Below are 16385 nucleotides of genomic sequence, written 5' to 3' on the forward strand. Positions count from 1 at the left end.
GCAACCTTAACGTGATGTTGGGCTTTTTAAGATAGCGTGGTTGTTGTGAGAGCACGATTTCACGCCAATCTGTAACTAAAGTCACGTTAGACCTAGCTTCACAAATCACTTTTGCTGTCAGCAGAGGGATAGCAACAAAAAGATGAATCGAGAATTTTCAATGTTGACTTAAGCTATATAAATTAATATTCAGATGTTATGGTCTCTGTAGTCACGCCTCCAAGCAGGAAAGCGGTGTAAAGTTAATCCATTCTCATTTTATTTTGCCCATGGCGATTATGTGTTGCGCTATTACACCCCACAATACAACAATGGTTGAAAATGGTTAAAATAGATTTTTAATTAATCAAATTAAGACACACGGAAGAGAGGCAGTATGTCTAAACACTGAGCAGTAGTCCGAGTGGCAGTAAAGGAGGCAGTCAACATGGCGGCCACGCCAAGTAATGACATCACGACGCCCAAGCCCTGTTATAACGATCAACAAGATTAGTATTATGGGGCACACACGCCAAACGCGGTGCATCACATCTCTAGACCCGCGCAAGGACGCTTCTGATCCAACGTCTGATCACGTCTTTGCATTGATTTTGTATGTAATCTACTCGCGCAAATTTTTGAACTCGCATTAAATCCATGATTTATCTTTCTGTCTGATTGATGGCCATCAGTGGTTGGGAAGAGACAACAAATCGCATCATTCCACGCTCCTTGTTAGCGTCATCAAACCACTCGATTGTTATTGCTTTTTGTAGTGCGCACTTTAGTGGCAGGTCCTACAACCTGTACCTTTAAGTAACAGTAAATATATAGTTATTACAAATGACAAATGATTACAATGTACAAATCATTAAACAAATAATCCTGAAAAAGTTAAAGTGTCAGTTTCCACAAAAAATATTAAGAAACGACCATAATTAATAACTGAGCATTAATAATAATTGAAAACAATTAGCAGTGCATTAGAATGATTTCTGAAGGATCATACGACACTGAAGACTGGAGAAATGATACTGAAAATTCAGCTTTGATCACCCAAAAAATTACATTTAGGCCTAAACATTAAATCATTAAAATATTACATTAAAATATCTTTACCATAAAAATAGACCTTTCATAATTACGACACTTCAAAGCAAAGTCTTCAGATTTACAATATTCTAGACTGAGAATTATATTTTTACCTAACCCTAGAGGCCTGTGACTGTCCCATAGACAAGTAAGTTACACTTTCAAAGGCCATAAAAGTATGAAAGACATTGTCAGCGTGGTGCATCTGCCATTAGTGGTTCAATCGCAATGTTATGAAGCGAAGAGAATACTTTTTGTAAGCGAAGAAAACTAAAATAACAACTTTATTCAACAATTCCTTTGTCAAAAGTCTTCTCTGTGTCTCTCCACATCACTCAAACTACCTATGTATCTTAAATTGTGCTCCGAAGATGTACAAAGCTTTCATTAGTTTGGAACGACATGGAGATAAGTGATTAATGACAACATTTTCATTTTGGGGTAGAGTATCCCTTTAAAAAAAAAAAATAGCCCTATTCTGATGTGACAATACACCCAGAAAAATCAATTATGAACACATCTCCATCTTTGAATACTGTCTAATTGGCAAATGAAAGAAGTGGAGATATAGATAGATGGCAAGATAGAGCGCACACTTCTGTTCAGCATGCCAGATGGCTGTGGACAGTGGCACAGGGGAAAGAGGAAGAAATCAGGCTTGCTTAACTGCCTAATCATTGTTTCCCAGAGTGCAGGAGGTTGGTTGTTTTTTAAATGCCTGCCAGTATCAGGATGGAACTCGGCCAAGATAGGAAAAGGACACGGAGGCTGAGAATGGATACCAGTCTTTGGATTCAGTTCCATATAAGTTCTGGTTATTAAACAAGGTAATTAATGTCCCTCCGTGAGGATGAATTAAAGCTTTTCTTCATTAAAACTCATCATGTTTGCCAATAGGCTGGGTATTCCCTGAGAAAGCACCAGACTGAAGATTCAAAAATTCCTTTGGAAATAAGATCTTTACAGAATTACAGAATGGATGTTCAATTAGTAACCAAGACCAGACATCACTCATTAAAGTAATTATTTTTTATTTATTTTGTTTCATAATGAAGGACCCAAGATGGCACTCATTCTTCCCCGGAAGGCTTTCAGAAATATTTACAATGTTTGTTTTGAAAAATGACTTTTAATCCTTTGGTGACTGCAAAACTCAAATCCTCTGTCTCCACTTCCTTACAGTTCCATAAAATGGTTTAGTGAGGACTGATACGTGATTAACTAAAAATCTTTTACATAATCTCTGGCATACTTTATTGCAATTTAGGGTTTTTCTGGTTTGAAATCTTTTTGCACAATGCCCACAAAACATCATATTTGACCTTCTACCTTTGGCAGCTGCTGAGGTTTGCTAGTTTCAGGTCTCATGTTGCTCTATAAAGTTTTTCTTTTTACAAAATATAAGTTTGCATGTAAGTATTTTTACATACGCAGCAATTAAAAAAAAATACAAGAGTAAAATTTTTCTATTTTACAAACTCATTTAATCAATGTCTTAAAAAAAATTACTAAAATGGTGTAGAACATACTTTGAAACAATTTTTACAGAATTCTTTACATTTTACAAATAATTAAAAGAAATGGCAAGCAACACATTGAATAAAAAAATATTAAGTGAAAAACACTGAAATTGTATATTTTTGTAGAATGTACTCAAATAATAAATTTGTTTAATTTACAACTTCAAAAAAATATTTTCTAATGTAAAGTATAGCCAATGTAGTTCATCCACAATGACCACTTAAAAAAAAAAAATGCTAATGATTTATCACAAATGTTAGCCTTGTTATGCAAAATGCTAGATAAACAAAATGAATGCATTGTTTGTAAAATTCCTTTATGGATATGGATGCCTTGAAGCCGAAACTACAAAGAGAAAATTCCTGTGTTAAATCTTTTTATGTACTTAATTTAACTATTGTAAGATGTGGGGATTTCAGAAAGCCCATCGGGTGTTTTATTAAATCTTATCATTAAATCTTATTTATTACATTCTATTTTGCAGCTGACTGTATGTATACACACACACACACACACACACACATATATATATATATATATATATATACATATATTTATGTATGTATGTATGTATGTATGTATACAGTATATACACCAAGGATAACTAAAGCACCTCACTTTATTTGACTCATTTCCCCTTTCATTTTACTATGGTTAGAGTTTCTTATCCTAAATGTGCAATGACAAAAATCATCCAACATAACAAAAAGTGAGGCTGAAAGGAAAGCAGAACAAGGCTCTCTTCAGCTTATCTAGACCCTCCCTTGGGATTGTTCCTACAAAAAGTCCCCCTCTATAAACAAGATAGATTTGGGGGGAAGACAAGTATGATCCACATCAATATCGTCTCCCATTTACTAAAATAAGGCATAAGTGAATTGTGAGCCATTACAGTCAATGGTGACAGAGCACCTCAGTGTGGCAAAAGCACACTGGTATGAGTGTTTAGTGCTATTGTGAAATGCCGTTATGATGCCAGGGCTTTCAAGTCCAATGGCATGCAAACTCAAGGCTGTTTCTTCCATGTGCTATTAGGCCAGCAATTTTTCTCTCTGTAATATCGAGCTTTCCTGAGAGCCTCATTTGTACTCTCAAAATCTGACCTTGTACTATGCATCAGGTCAAAACAGAGAAAATATCTAACCTGCTGAAGTACAGCTGAAACACAAGCGGATGAGGGCATCTAGGGGGTTTTGGTATATGAGAAGCACTACATTCTGACTCATTAACCCAGCTTATTCTGTCAGAGAGTGAGATCCTCTGTACAGCAATAAGCCATTAGCTGGCTATAATAGGTGTCATATTTATGTAGCGTCAAAATGGACTGGAGTTATATCAAACAAGAGGACAGGAAAATGCACTCTGAGAGATATCTATAATTCAGAGAGCACTTAAAATGCTGCGGCCCTCCTGCGTACTCTGCTCTTCCCGGATTTGGACCCCAGGGTTGCGAGCAGTAATGTGAATCAAGTGTAGACACAGGTACAGGTCTGGTGTTGTGGTTTTCCTGGACTCTTTAATCCTGCTCGGTTTTAGGACTAGGGTTTTGTTGAACTGTACAGCTAGTCTTTGTGTAGACTGTTGTTTGGTGTTTACTGAAAATCCTCAATTTAAATATTTTGAGATTCGTATACATACATATGGGTGAAATTCTTCAGCTGTCCATTACACTTTATCAAAGATTTTTCATAATCAATGAATAAAACAATGTTTATTGGAAAATGTGGTAACACTTTAGTATAGAAACCAGTTCTCACTATTTACTAGTTTCTTATTAGTGTGCCTATTATTAACATATTGGCTGTTTATTATTACTTAAGATGCATTTATTCTACATGATCATATTCTACATCTCTACATCCCCAGCACCTAAACCTTACAGCTACCTTACAACTTATTAATAAGCAGCTAAATTGGAGTTTATTGTTTATTGTAGTTAATAGTTTGTTAATAGTGAGAATTAGACCTTAAAATAAAGTGTGACCTAGTATGTTTTAAAAGAAAATAAATTGTCAGTCCTTCTACTTCAAAACATGCCATGTGTTACTTTCCATTCCTTTATAATTATCTGTGCCATTTCTGAGTGAACATTGTACCAAAGTAAAAAATAAAAAAATATAGCGTACAGTATGCCTGCAAATTCAATTCAATTCTAAATGATTCTAGGACCTAATAATTGTAATATTTGATTATGAAATCATTTCTTATTAGGGAATTTATGCATGAGTTAGGGTTTGTTACTAAGATGTTAACTCTTTTAACACTTTTTTTTTCTTTTTGTAGAATTAATCATACTAAATTAACAAGCTTGTAAGTTCGGATAATAAAGCACTTACTGCATTTATTTATTTATTTAAATTTTTACATTTCATATTGTATACAGATTACTCCGTTCGCCATACCAGTGTGACTTTGAGAACAAAAATAGTTTTTCACCTGTAATATTTGAAGGTAATTCACCCCTTGTCAAAGAGACACAACTCAGTGGCATGTGATTACACACAATCAACATCATATAAGATAGCAAAAATCTCTTATGACCTTGTCCTCAGCATTCCCTCAGGATAGAAGACCAATTAGATAAGACCCCAATTTTCCATCTGCGCTCTGCATAATATACCTCTTTACCTGGCAAGATTGATGCCTTCTGTTTTCCACATGTGTTTATTGACTAGCGATTATTCTGTTGAACTCTCCATCTTCAAACAGACTCTGCAGTGTGCTTCCACACAATTTAACCTTCAAACTGCAGCTGTGTGTGTCAGTGAAGGAAAGTTATGCACCTCTTCCCATGCTCCGCCAGCTCCTTCTGATTCATGGGTCTATATAAATATATAAATATATTTATCTTCTCCAAATCGAGCCCTCTGTTGTGACGAGGTGCGTTAGCACTTAATCCGTCTTGGCCATCGAGCCAAGTGCCACATGCGCTCCAGCTGTTCTTGACACAAACCTAACAAGCAGGCGTTCACAGACCCTGGCCAGGTGCGAGCAGACGGCTGGCAGTAAAGCTAAATGGGAATAAAATGAAATGGAGAAGTTCAGCTCTCAAATGTAAAATGGCCCGTATTTTATGGCCCCAGTGTCCCGTTTGCTTTATGAAGGATATACAGATCTAAGCACAGCCATTGCGCTGATGATGGATCTCTAATCTTTATGGCCTCTGGGGAATCCGAGTTTAAAGAGGAATTTTAAACTGAGTCTCGGTAGTCACCATGTTTCACACTTCACAATCATTCACATTCACAACTGCAAATTAAATTTGTACATCATTTTTCACAGTAAATGTTGTAAAGAATATAATACAGGATTCAGTTATAAAACTCACATGAAATGTCTGCCTGTGGGAATCTAATGGTAGGATCAAAAACAATGAAAAAGATATACTACAATGTATTCATTAAATCTATAATGAGTTCTATATGAGCTCTCTAAATGAGCTGTGTCCCGAATGATGTATTATAAACTATGCACTTACATTATGCACTTACGTGATATATATTTGATGGTGGAGCACAAAATTAGTCTATTAAATAACTGGAAATAACGGTTAACAATCCTTAATCTGTTTTTTGAACTTTTATAATAATAAAAGGATAAAAATACAGGAGAATCGAAAACAAATATTTTCCACCAAACAATCCACCAACCCAAATACAAAACTAAATTACCCACACAAAGAAGCCCTCAATACATAATTATAGGGTCAGTTATGTATAATAAACTTTGAATCTGAGTTTAGAAACAAACAAATAAAAAAAAGTAATTGCCAATGTACATTAATAAGCACATTTATGTCAGCAAACAAATCATTAAAAATAAACTCTGTACCGGTACATAGAAAGCACACAGCCTACTTGTGCTTAATACACTTTATTAAAATCAAGTCATAATGATTAGCTTGACAGATTATAGAAGAATACTGTAGTTTGCATAATCAGAAAAGAAGAAGAATAAAAGGGTCCCAAGTTTCAGAAAATATGCCAGTATTATTCTGGTATCAGGTTATGCTGCTACAGATTTATTGCATATTGTATAATCAACTAAAGCTGGTTCCATTTGAGTTCCATTTGAGTTATTTCACTGACTTTATTAACATGACCTCTAACAGTACTCAAGTTGGTACTTTTTTTCAAAGCAATCAATAACTTTAATCAGAAAGGAAGCATTAAATTGATAAAGTGTTATTAAGAAATGTATGTTATAAAATATTATTTCAAATAAATAGAAATAGGTTTCATAAAATAAAATAAAGCATCAACAACTGTTTTTAAAATTGATATTCATCTAATTAATTTGTAAGTCGCTCTAAAAACTGTCTGCTATATGACTAAATGTAATAATAGGAAATGTTTCTTTAACAGCAAATCACAGTATTTTAGGGGTAATTTTTAGGAGTTTAGGAGACAGGAGCAATGGCTGCTGAAATTTCAGCTTTGCCCTCAAAGAAATAAATTACACTTTAAAATCTATAAAAACAGAAAAAAATTGTTAACGTAATAATATTTCACAATATTTGTTTTACTGTTTTCTATATCAAATAAATACAGCGCTAGTAAGCATAACTTTCAAAAACAATGTACAATATTATCGACCCCAGACTATTGAAAAGTAGTAAATGTATCTATAAAATACCTGCTAGTACTGTATTAGCTGTGTTATAAAACTTAATTCTATGCAACAAAGACAATCATGCAGATAATAAAAAGTAATGAATGAATGAACAAACATAAATGAAAAATGATTAAAGGGATAGTTCACCCAAAATTAAAATTTGATGTCCAAGATGTAGGTGAATTTATTTCTTCAGTAGAACACAAACAAAGATTTTGAACTCAAACCATTGCAGTCTATCAGTCTTATAATGGAGGTGAATGAGAATCATGGCTAAACATACAATAAAACTAAAAAAAACATAACAAATCCAGTTCAGTTTCTTGCACAGACCAATCGTTTATTGTCTTTACACATCAGTGTATTTTCACAAGCCAAAGGGTTTAATTTGGTTTTGAACTTTCCCTTTAATCAGATGAAAAGCAACTGTTATGTTAGGAATAATTATTTTAAAAAATGATTATGAATACAATGGTTTATCTTATTATTAATTATTTTCATTCTGTAAAACAGAACAGGAATTCCCCAAGCTTTTTTTCAAATCAAACACAATATCCTCCAAAGAGATAATCCTGACCTCCTCAGTGCACTGATATCACGTTAAAGTCAAGATACAACCTTGCCGTTTGACTCATATTTCTGGGGAGTTTGCTGTTTGATAAAAAAACATTGTGTCTAGCAGATAAACCAGTGATATGCCAGCACCCTTCGATGAGAGATCTACACTTTATCTTGAGCAAAATAGAAAGGTGGCTCATCCTACTTTTCAATTCATGCCTTTTGACCTTCCTCAGAGATCCCTTGATTTCTATCTCGATTGCTGTGACTTCTCTGTTCACAGCAGCAAAATGCAGTGGCACAGAGAACAGATATGTCTTTGGAGCTGTTACTAGGCCACCCAGATGCCGGGCTGTCAAGGAGAGCACTTTTGCAGAGTCAGGATAAATTTCAAGGCACTTTTATCTGAGATGGCATACTGTGAGCTCATGCATTTTCCTCTTCCTTAGAAAACATGGGAGTGGGTTTGCCTCTGGTACCATAAACTCCTTTGAACTCTGGGGGAACATAAAGTAGGACTTAAGTTTCTTAGGGCAATGTTTCCTGCAGAGGGAGATTTTCTCAGAAGAACATTTCCTATCTCATAGCTCAAAAAAAAAACTGCAGTCACAGTTTAAACAACTGCTGTTAGTCATACTTAGGTTTGCATTGTGGTTTTGAATGTAATCATCTCACATCATCCCCATAGGGCTCTTTTTGATGCATTTCCCTATAATGGGCTTTCACTGTTGAGTGGAGAGCCATAAATGTCACAAAAAAGTTTTTATAATGAATTGAGAAAGTGACTATGAAAGTGAAACTTACAATTACACTTTATTTGCACTGTTATTGTGGTAAACTGCTCTTTTGGGAATATTTATGAAGATGTATACTTATTATTTACATAATGCGATCATTTACAATCTGTATTCGCTTTTATAGATAGAACTAGAATAATGTTGTTCCTCTGCATTCTGGGAAGAGGGTCCTGCCTTTTCCAATTTCAATTAAATTACAATTTATTTCCTGAATTTGACATTCATAAAACTGCTAATCAACAGAATAAAATTTGCATATCTATAGCCTATTTAAACACATTATGAGAATGTGATGTTTTTAACATTTTAACAAATGCAACTAATATATTTTTGAAACATGTTCCATAATTGATGCATAAATAATATTTTTGTACTAAGGTTATTTGAACATAAATAAAAAAATAAATGAGAATCCATTAATGGAAGAAAGTATGTTCTTTGAGAACAATTTACCATAATGTTAGCTAAAGTTCGGAGAACATCCTGTTTTCTTGAGAAGAAACAAATTATATATAGGTTTTATCAGAAAACGTATTGAATTTGTATTGACATTGTAGAAAGCAAAGGTTTTAAATCTGAAGTATCCCTGTAAATGCAGTAAATTCAATATCCTGTCCAGTTAATGAACTGAAATGGTGTCAGTTTTTAAATTTTGACTTTGCCTTAACTCAGTAAGGGAATAACATCTATTTTAATCCAGGCACCATAGATTGGAAAAAAATTGTGATGATGAGATCATTTTTCTGAACCTGTTGTCATGTCTGAACCTGGACAAGGTTCACCTGCACTCATTTATGTCTTGCTTTCTTGAGTTCATGTTTGATAATTGTAATCAGGAATGTTTGAGCCCCTCTGTAAATGAAGTTGACCCATTTATATTTCTTTGCCAAATGTAGCCCCATCTGGCAGGCAGTGAAATATTAACTAACATTTCTCTGTCTGAGACCACTCTAGGTGAGCTGCACTGCAAACAAAAGAGAATTAAACTTTGATTATCTAAGTGGAACAATCTCATTTTCTGACAGTTGTGACATTTTTCACTGATCTTAACAGCTTTCCATCTGATACGATGACTTCTATTTCTGTTTCTCTGCAGATTTTTACATAGATATGAACAAGACGTTTTTTAACAGCAGCAGGAAAGACTGACGACGCTTTATCTTGCACGTCTTCGTTCTCCATTTCTGAGTATTCACTCAGTCAATTTCATTCAGTTTCCTAGAATTTTTTTCATTTCAGCTGTCAAGAAAAATTATCTGTCTTTTTGTTTTCCAGATTTATTCTGGAATAACTGGATTCTTAGGATTTTGAGTGACACCTCGTATAATTTTTAACACTTTTTCCTGATTTTATTTCAAAATTGACAAAAAACGCATATGGAGGAAAGAAAGACAGCCTGTAACTTTATTACTGAGAAGGTCAATCATGTTTACTTTAATAGCTTTGGAAACAGCACGAATGCCGTCCTGCTCCAGGTGATTAAACTGACTGCACGATATATAGAAATATGGAATATGTGAGTAATATGGATGTGCTCACTGGTAATAGCAACGTAAATTGGTTAGACATGATTGGGCTTTACAAATACTGTTGTGAAAGCATTGGCTGAATAAAAAACCACCATAGTGCACACAGGTACGTACCAATAACCCAAAGTAATCCCAACACTAAATCTGTACAGAGGCATTTAAAAAGTTAAATTGGTAATAGATAGGCCTATAGTTTGATTTGATTAATGGAACAAACATTACCTCTATAAATCAGATAATGGGGCACGAATGGCAAAATAGCTTTCTGGGAGCAGACAGACAAGGCACATGCAAGCAGTCAATGGAGGCTCTGTGCAGAGATAAATCAAACACAAAGTTATGCTTAATGACTCCAAATTTGCTCTGTTTTTCTTCAAATTTTTCAAGTATGGAAAATCGTTAAATGCAGTGAGATGAAAGTTAATAGCTTCACGCAGAATCCAGAAACCATACTGTACCTCCTGTGGGTTTAAATCTATGTAATGAACAATACCGCAAATAAATCGAGTCGAAAGCAGTTCTAATCTTGTTTGTGACTTTTCATTAAATGTCATGGAGTAAAAGTGCACATACTGTAGGTACAAAACGCTATTTCATATGCTAATTTCTAGGAGGGTGTCTAACAGATATGAATGGGGAAAAGGTAGGGGGAAAAAGGGACTGTTGGCAGGAATCTATAGGTTCATTATTCCACTGTTTTGCTCACTCATGTAAATCAGTTTACAAGCAAAGCTTTTATATTTATAATATATTTAATCACAGCAGCCAATGCAAATTTGGATTCTTCCATCATAAGGGGTATTTATACTTAGTGACAGGCTTTTTTCTCTCTCTCTCTCAGATTGGATGAAACTAATGCATCTTGTTGTTTGGACACATACCTGTACATGAACTTTACTCCAACCAAATTTATGAGACAGATGGAGCAGCCAAACTGGGTTGCCGTATGGCCCAAAATAAGCCCTAAACAGAACATTTTGCTGTCCAGCATGAGAATCGTCACTGCATTGAACATAGGTATAATATAGATAAATAACGTGGGATTTTTAACTGTTTGCAGAGACACATTTATGTGGCCAGATGTATTTGAAATGTGTACACCCAAAAAGACCTTAATGTTCTTTTGGTCTTGCTATAAAACACAGCAACCCTCATTTAGCAGTAGTCACGTAACATTGATCCTGTACACCTGTTATTAACATCAGTCTTAAATGAAACGATCACAAGCGGTCAGGCGAGACGGAGGCATTTAAAATGCGTGACTTTTAAAGGGACAACATAAATGTGATTTTAATTATCTTATTCATGCATTCTTTGATTTAATTTTTAATTCCAATAGGAGGAAATACAGATTGAATGCACTATATTGAAAAATTATATAATGTATTATGCTGAATTTTCACCACATGAATTATATAAATAATTGTACCTTTTTTTTATCAGCAGCCAACTATGAGGTTAAATATAAAGCCCGAGCAGCTGTGTCTGTCTTTGCATGCTGTGAAAATGTGCTGCTTGTTCTCCAGAGTCTTAACACAACTGGCAGCGACGCAACGGAGGAAGAGCTTTAAACAAAAGACTGAATTCTCAATTGCCCCACTTTTAAGAAATTAGTGTGTGAAAAAATATACATTTTAGCTCAACCATCTGTGTTATAAGTATTTTGATCTCATCACTGTCAATCACATAAAAAAATAGGCTTATGAACATTTTGTCCTGTTTTGTTTAAAGCTGATTAAATGTCTTGTCGTCTTTTAATTTTCTGATGTTCTGATGTTCTGATAATGGTCTGTGCAGATTATGTAAAAACTAAAAAATATTTATATTTCCAGACATTTTAAATACACATTATTCTGTTTTTCCTCTCCGAGAATTGAGAAGCGAGGAAAAGTTTTGATCACCACATGAACAGACTTCCCCTGTCTTGAGTCTGTGACTTGGCTTTGAAAATTATTCTTGGAAATTATTGATTTACAGTTTTAAAATACTTGTGTTTGTGGAGAACATCGTCTCGGGCTCAGCCATGCTAAACAACCCTGGAATGAATAAATATTTTAATATACTGTATAAATAGAATTCTGGAAATATAAGTCATTCGGTACCATTGGCAAGAGATAATAAGGAACATATAAAGAAATCTTTACTTGGGACCGGTACATGTAAGGCACTGCTAGGCCGCTATAGTAATATTAGACTTAATGCTGACACAAATATAACTACATATAAGTATTTTTCTCACAATGGTTATGCAAATGATTCAAACTTCTAATACAAAAATGTGCATGCATTTTCTTTGTATGATTTTAATAAGCCTGCCACAGGGGGTAAAATAACACTGTCTCAGACAGAACTGGAATTTTATTTGCTAACATTTCAGAAATAAACAGTAGCTTAAAACAAGAGAGATGCTGAAATGAGAAATATCTTAGGACAGTTTCAAGATTTCCACACACACAAAAAATTGTATGCATCAAGGAATTTACAGTTTGGATTTACAAGTGCTGGTTGTTTTCACATTACTATTATTGTGGTTTCTAACCAAAATATATTTTCTGTATACGAAATATCCAATCATTTTCATTTAAACATCGATGAAAATTACAAACGTTGATATGATTGCCGGTTGTCTATTTTCTCAAACAAGCAAATTCCTCCACCTGCCATGACTGTCAGTCATTGCAAACCAATTCATCCTTACATAAAAGTTTTATAGAGTCGATTACACAACACATGTGGCACCCTGACAGTGTCTCCGCTGAGAATCTTGCCAGTTATTTTGCTCGACCCATATTTTGTCCCATCTAAGAATAAGCATGAGAAAACCTTACTAATGCATTTTACTACAGTCAAGCACTATAGCATTTTTTCTTTTCCCAATAGTGTACAACAAGATTAAGATTTGACTTGATGCCATAAATGAAAGTTCAGCCAAAAATGTAAATTATTTTATCATGTAGGTTTTTTATTTATTTATTTATTTAGGTAAACTGTCCTCTGTATCTAAAGTGTATTCATATGAAATCATGTGTGTGTCATTAAATACAAGCACTTGAAATGCTGATAATGTATGATGTCCAACCTCGCAATGAAGCTGCTTCTAACAAACCTGTGACAAACAACCTCACCATCTTGGGAAAACAATTAAGGTTGTTCTGCGTATTCAATATATTAAGCAAAGCAATCACGAAACGCCGCTGACACAAAGGCAGTGAATTGAGCAGACAGGCCCATGTGATGCCAAACATTCCCATTACACAGAGAGAGAAAGAAGGAGGGAGAAAGGGCTCCAAACCAACCATGCATTGCCTGCTGTCAACCTCCGCTTGTCTCTCGGCCTGCCTGCCTACTGGTGAGCCGGGAGCTACTCAAGGAAATAGAAAAAACTAAACAGGTTGTAAATGAGAATGGGCAGTACAGACCACCAGAAGGAAGAAGAAGTAAGATTGCATTAACAAAATTTAGCACAAAACACTGGTGGAGATGAGAGTGAACAAAATGGGGTAAATAAGTTGCAGCAAAATAACTGAATTAACCAGTGTGGAAATGACAAACATAGTTAAGACACAAAGGAAGATCTTATTCTGAGGCTTAAATTAGAAACAGGTTTGCTTTATCCAACACACACAGTTTTGATTTCTCTTCCTGTGAATAGAGAAATCGCATAGAGAAATTCTCATGCACAAAAGAAAAGAACGTTCTTCATTCATGCCCAAGAGCTTATGAAAACGAGTGCATACTGTTCATGTGATGTGCTTCATTTAGAAATACTAAACTGAATCAGTTCAGTTTTAACAAGCATGGTCATTTATATCTGAGAGGGGAAAAATCAATTCATTAAATGAACTTGATCATTACAAATAGGGCATGTGACATTATTCATGAATACTTATAAGCTGGTATGTATTGTGAGAACAAGTGAATCAGGAGACGCTGCTGTACTTCAAATAAATCATATGACACACACACACTGCCGTTCAAAAGTTGAGGTTGGTAAGACTTTTTAATGTTTGTGAAAAACTGAATTATTGTGAAATATTGTTCAAAATATAAAATAACTCTTTAATACTTTCATATGTTTTAAAATGTCATTTATTCATGTGGTGGCATAGCTGAATATTCACTAGCTGATTTGGTGCTTAAGAAATATTTCTTATTATCAATTTAAAAAAAATGTGTGGAAAATAAAAATGCATGGATTCTAATGGGGTTTGCAAATGATTTTTTCCCCCCAAAAGAACAGTATTATTTAAAAGTATAAATCTTTTATAATATTATAATCTATTTAATTTTGATCAATTTAATGCCTTCTTTCTGAATAAAAGCATACATTTCTTTAAAAATAACCTCACTTGCCCTACATTTTAGTAAATCAATTTCCATAATTATTCAAAATGTTTAGTATTTAAAATACCCTCAAAAAATAGTCCAAAACATACTTCACAGTCTTCTGAATGTCTTTCTGTAGCAGACAACTCAAGATCGCTTTATAGCACATGATTGTACTTTAGCTCCACCTACTGATTCCTTACACCTCATGTGTAGCCTGTCCAGAACAAGCATGGATGAAAGCATAAACTCAAGAGTACTGCAAACATGCTCAAATTAAATAAAAAATCCAGCTGACAGAGTAACATTAAACCTTCTAAAGAAATTACCTAGCCGAAAACTGTAATTATTTTCAGGTAGGCTACCTGTTTACGCTTTCAGATGAATCATCAACTGATTCCTTATGAAGAATATTAATCTACATCCTACAGATAAAGCACATTAAAATGCATGCGTTGTATAAAAATAACACACAAATGGTGCTCATAACTGAATGCAACTGAATGTTTTTTTAAATGAACAAAACTTAATTATAGGTAATGGGATTTAATTTCACGTTTTGTGCTTATTAAGAGCTGATGGTATTATAAAAGGTACTTCACTTTCAAAGGGAAGTAAATGATATCCAATTACTACTCTTGTGTATGGTACAATAAAATCCATAATCTGTCTTTACAAATTCAAATATCTACTTACTTGTGGTCAGTATTAATCATAAAAAGAGTCTAATTATACATCAGTGGATGCCACAGTCAAGTAGATTATTACTTTTCTTCTCTACAAAAGCCCATTAGGTCCGTGGCAAGAATGAGTTTTCTGGTAGATTACCTCCATATAATATTTTCAGCACTGCAGACATGTAGACACGGCCTGGGACAGTCTGAAACACACTAATGAATAATGCATGACCCATTAGCTGAATTGGGGGTAGAGCTCAACAAGTGAATGTCCATGACCCCATGCATGGACTGAAACTAGTCCTACATTAACACGGTTGTTTTAAGTCTCTATAGTGATGTACCTTCATGTTTGCTTTCCTTCTTTTTGTGTTTGAGATGAACTTGTCAAGCTGATCAAAAAGGAAACCCATATGTTAAAGCTCAAAAGCATTCTTCAAAAGCGGTCGGTATCTAAAATCACTGTCTATTTTTATCTCTGCTCTCAGCCTAACACAAATAATGCATTTTGTACTATTCGATTACAGGAAAGTCAAACCCTTATCTCTTGCAAAGAAAAAAAATATAAATGTTTTTAAGATACATCGCTGCTTAGTGTCTTTAGTATTTTGTTGCTCTCTGACATTTCACTTGCATGAATTGTTACTAAAAAGGTAAAATATGCATCACAACAAACACTTTCTTTAGAAGATCCCTGTTACTTTACAACCAAACGGTAAAAGCAGCATCTGCACGGGTTTGTTTCATCTCTTTTCAGATTTCCCAGCTGCATCTCTTAATCCTCTCAGTGGAATATATGGCGACTCCAATTTAATCGTCCTGCCATTAAGGAGATAGAAACCTAGAAACACTGCTTCCTGTAGGGTTTATATAATGAGCCAATGTTCTACACAAATTATGAAATGTATGGCTGTCATAATCATAATCACAGGGATGTTAACTAGACCAGTAGACCAGCATGGTACTGCAAAGCGCTGTCAATTTATGAGGCATCCAGGGTAATATCTGTCACTAGACAATATCTGATATCTGACTGGATGGCTCATATTTAAAATAGATTTAAACACAGAGTATCCCATGCTGTCATGTGCACTCTTATTATATAATTGCTAAAGCAATAAAAAATGGATTTCATTTGATTTTCAAATGGCTTTAGGTTCAGTCAATACATGCCTTTATGTAGGCTATTGACAGTATAGGGAATTATGAAAAAAAAAAAAAAATCTGCAGTGATTTATATTGGCAAACAGAGGTTAGCATGTTGCCAGGTTGACACTTAGAACCATTTATGT

The 16385-nt window shown here is 34.3% G+C and overlaps 1 protein-coding gene across 1 annotated transcript in view; it reads right to left on the minus strand.

Moving 5' to 3' along the window:
- LOC127979367 (calcitonin gene-related peptide type 1 receptor-like) overlaps positions 1-16385 on the minus strand; it is a 46112-nt gene that overhangs the window by 29156 nt on the left and 571 nt on the right. The window lies entirely within an intron of this gene.

The sequence above is a fragment of the Carassius gibelio genome, chromosome B19 (assembly GCF_023724105.1).
Source record: "Carassius gibelio isolate Cgi1373 ecotype wild population from Czech Republic chromosome B19, carGib1.2-hapl.c, whole genome shotgun sequence".
In the NCBI taxonomy this organism is placed as follows: domain Eukaryota; kingdom Metazoa; phylum Chordata; class Actinopteri; order Cypriniformes; family Cyprinidae; genus Carassius; species Carassius gibelio.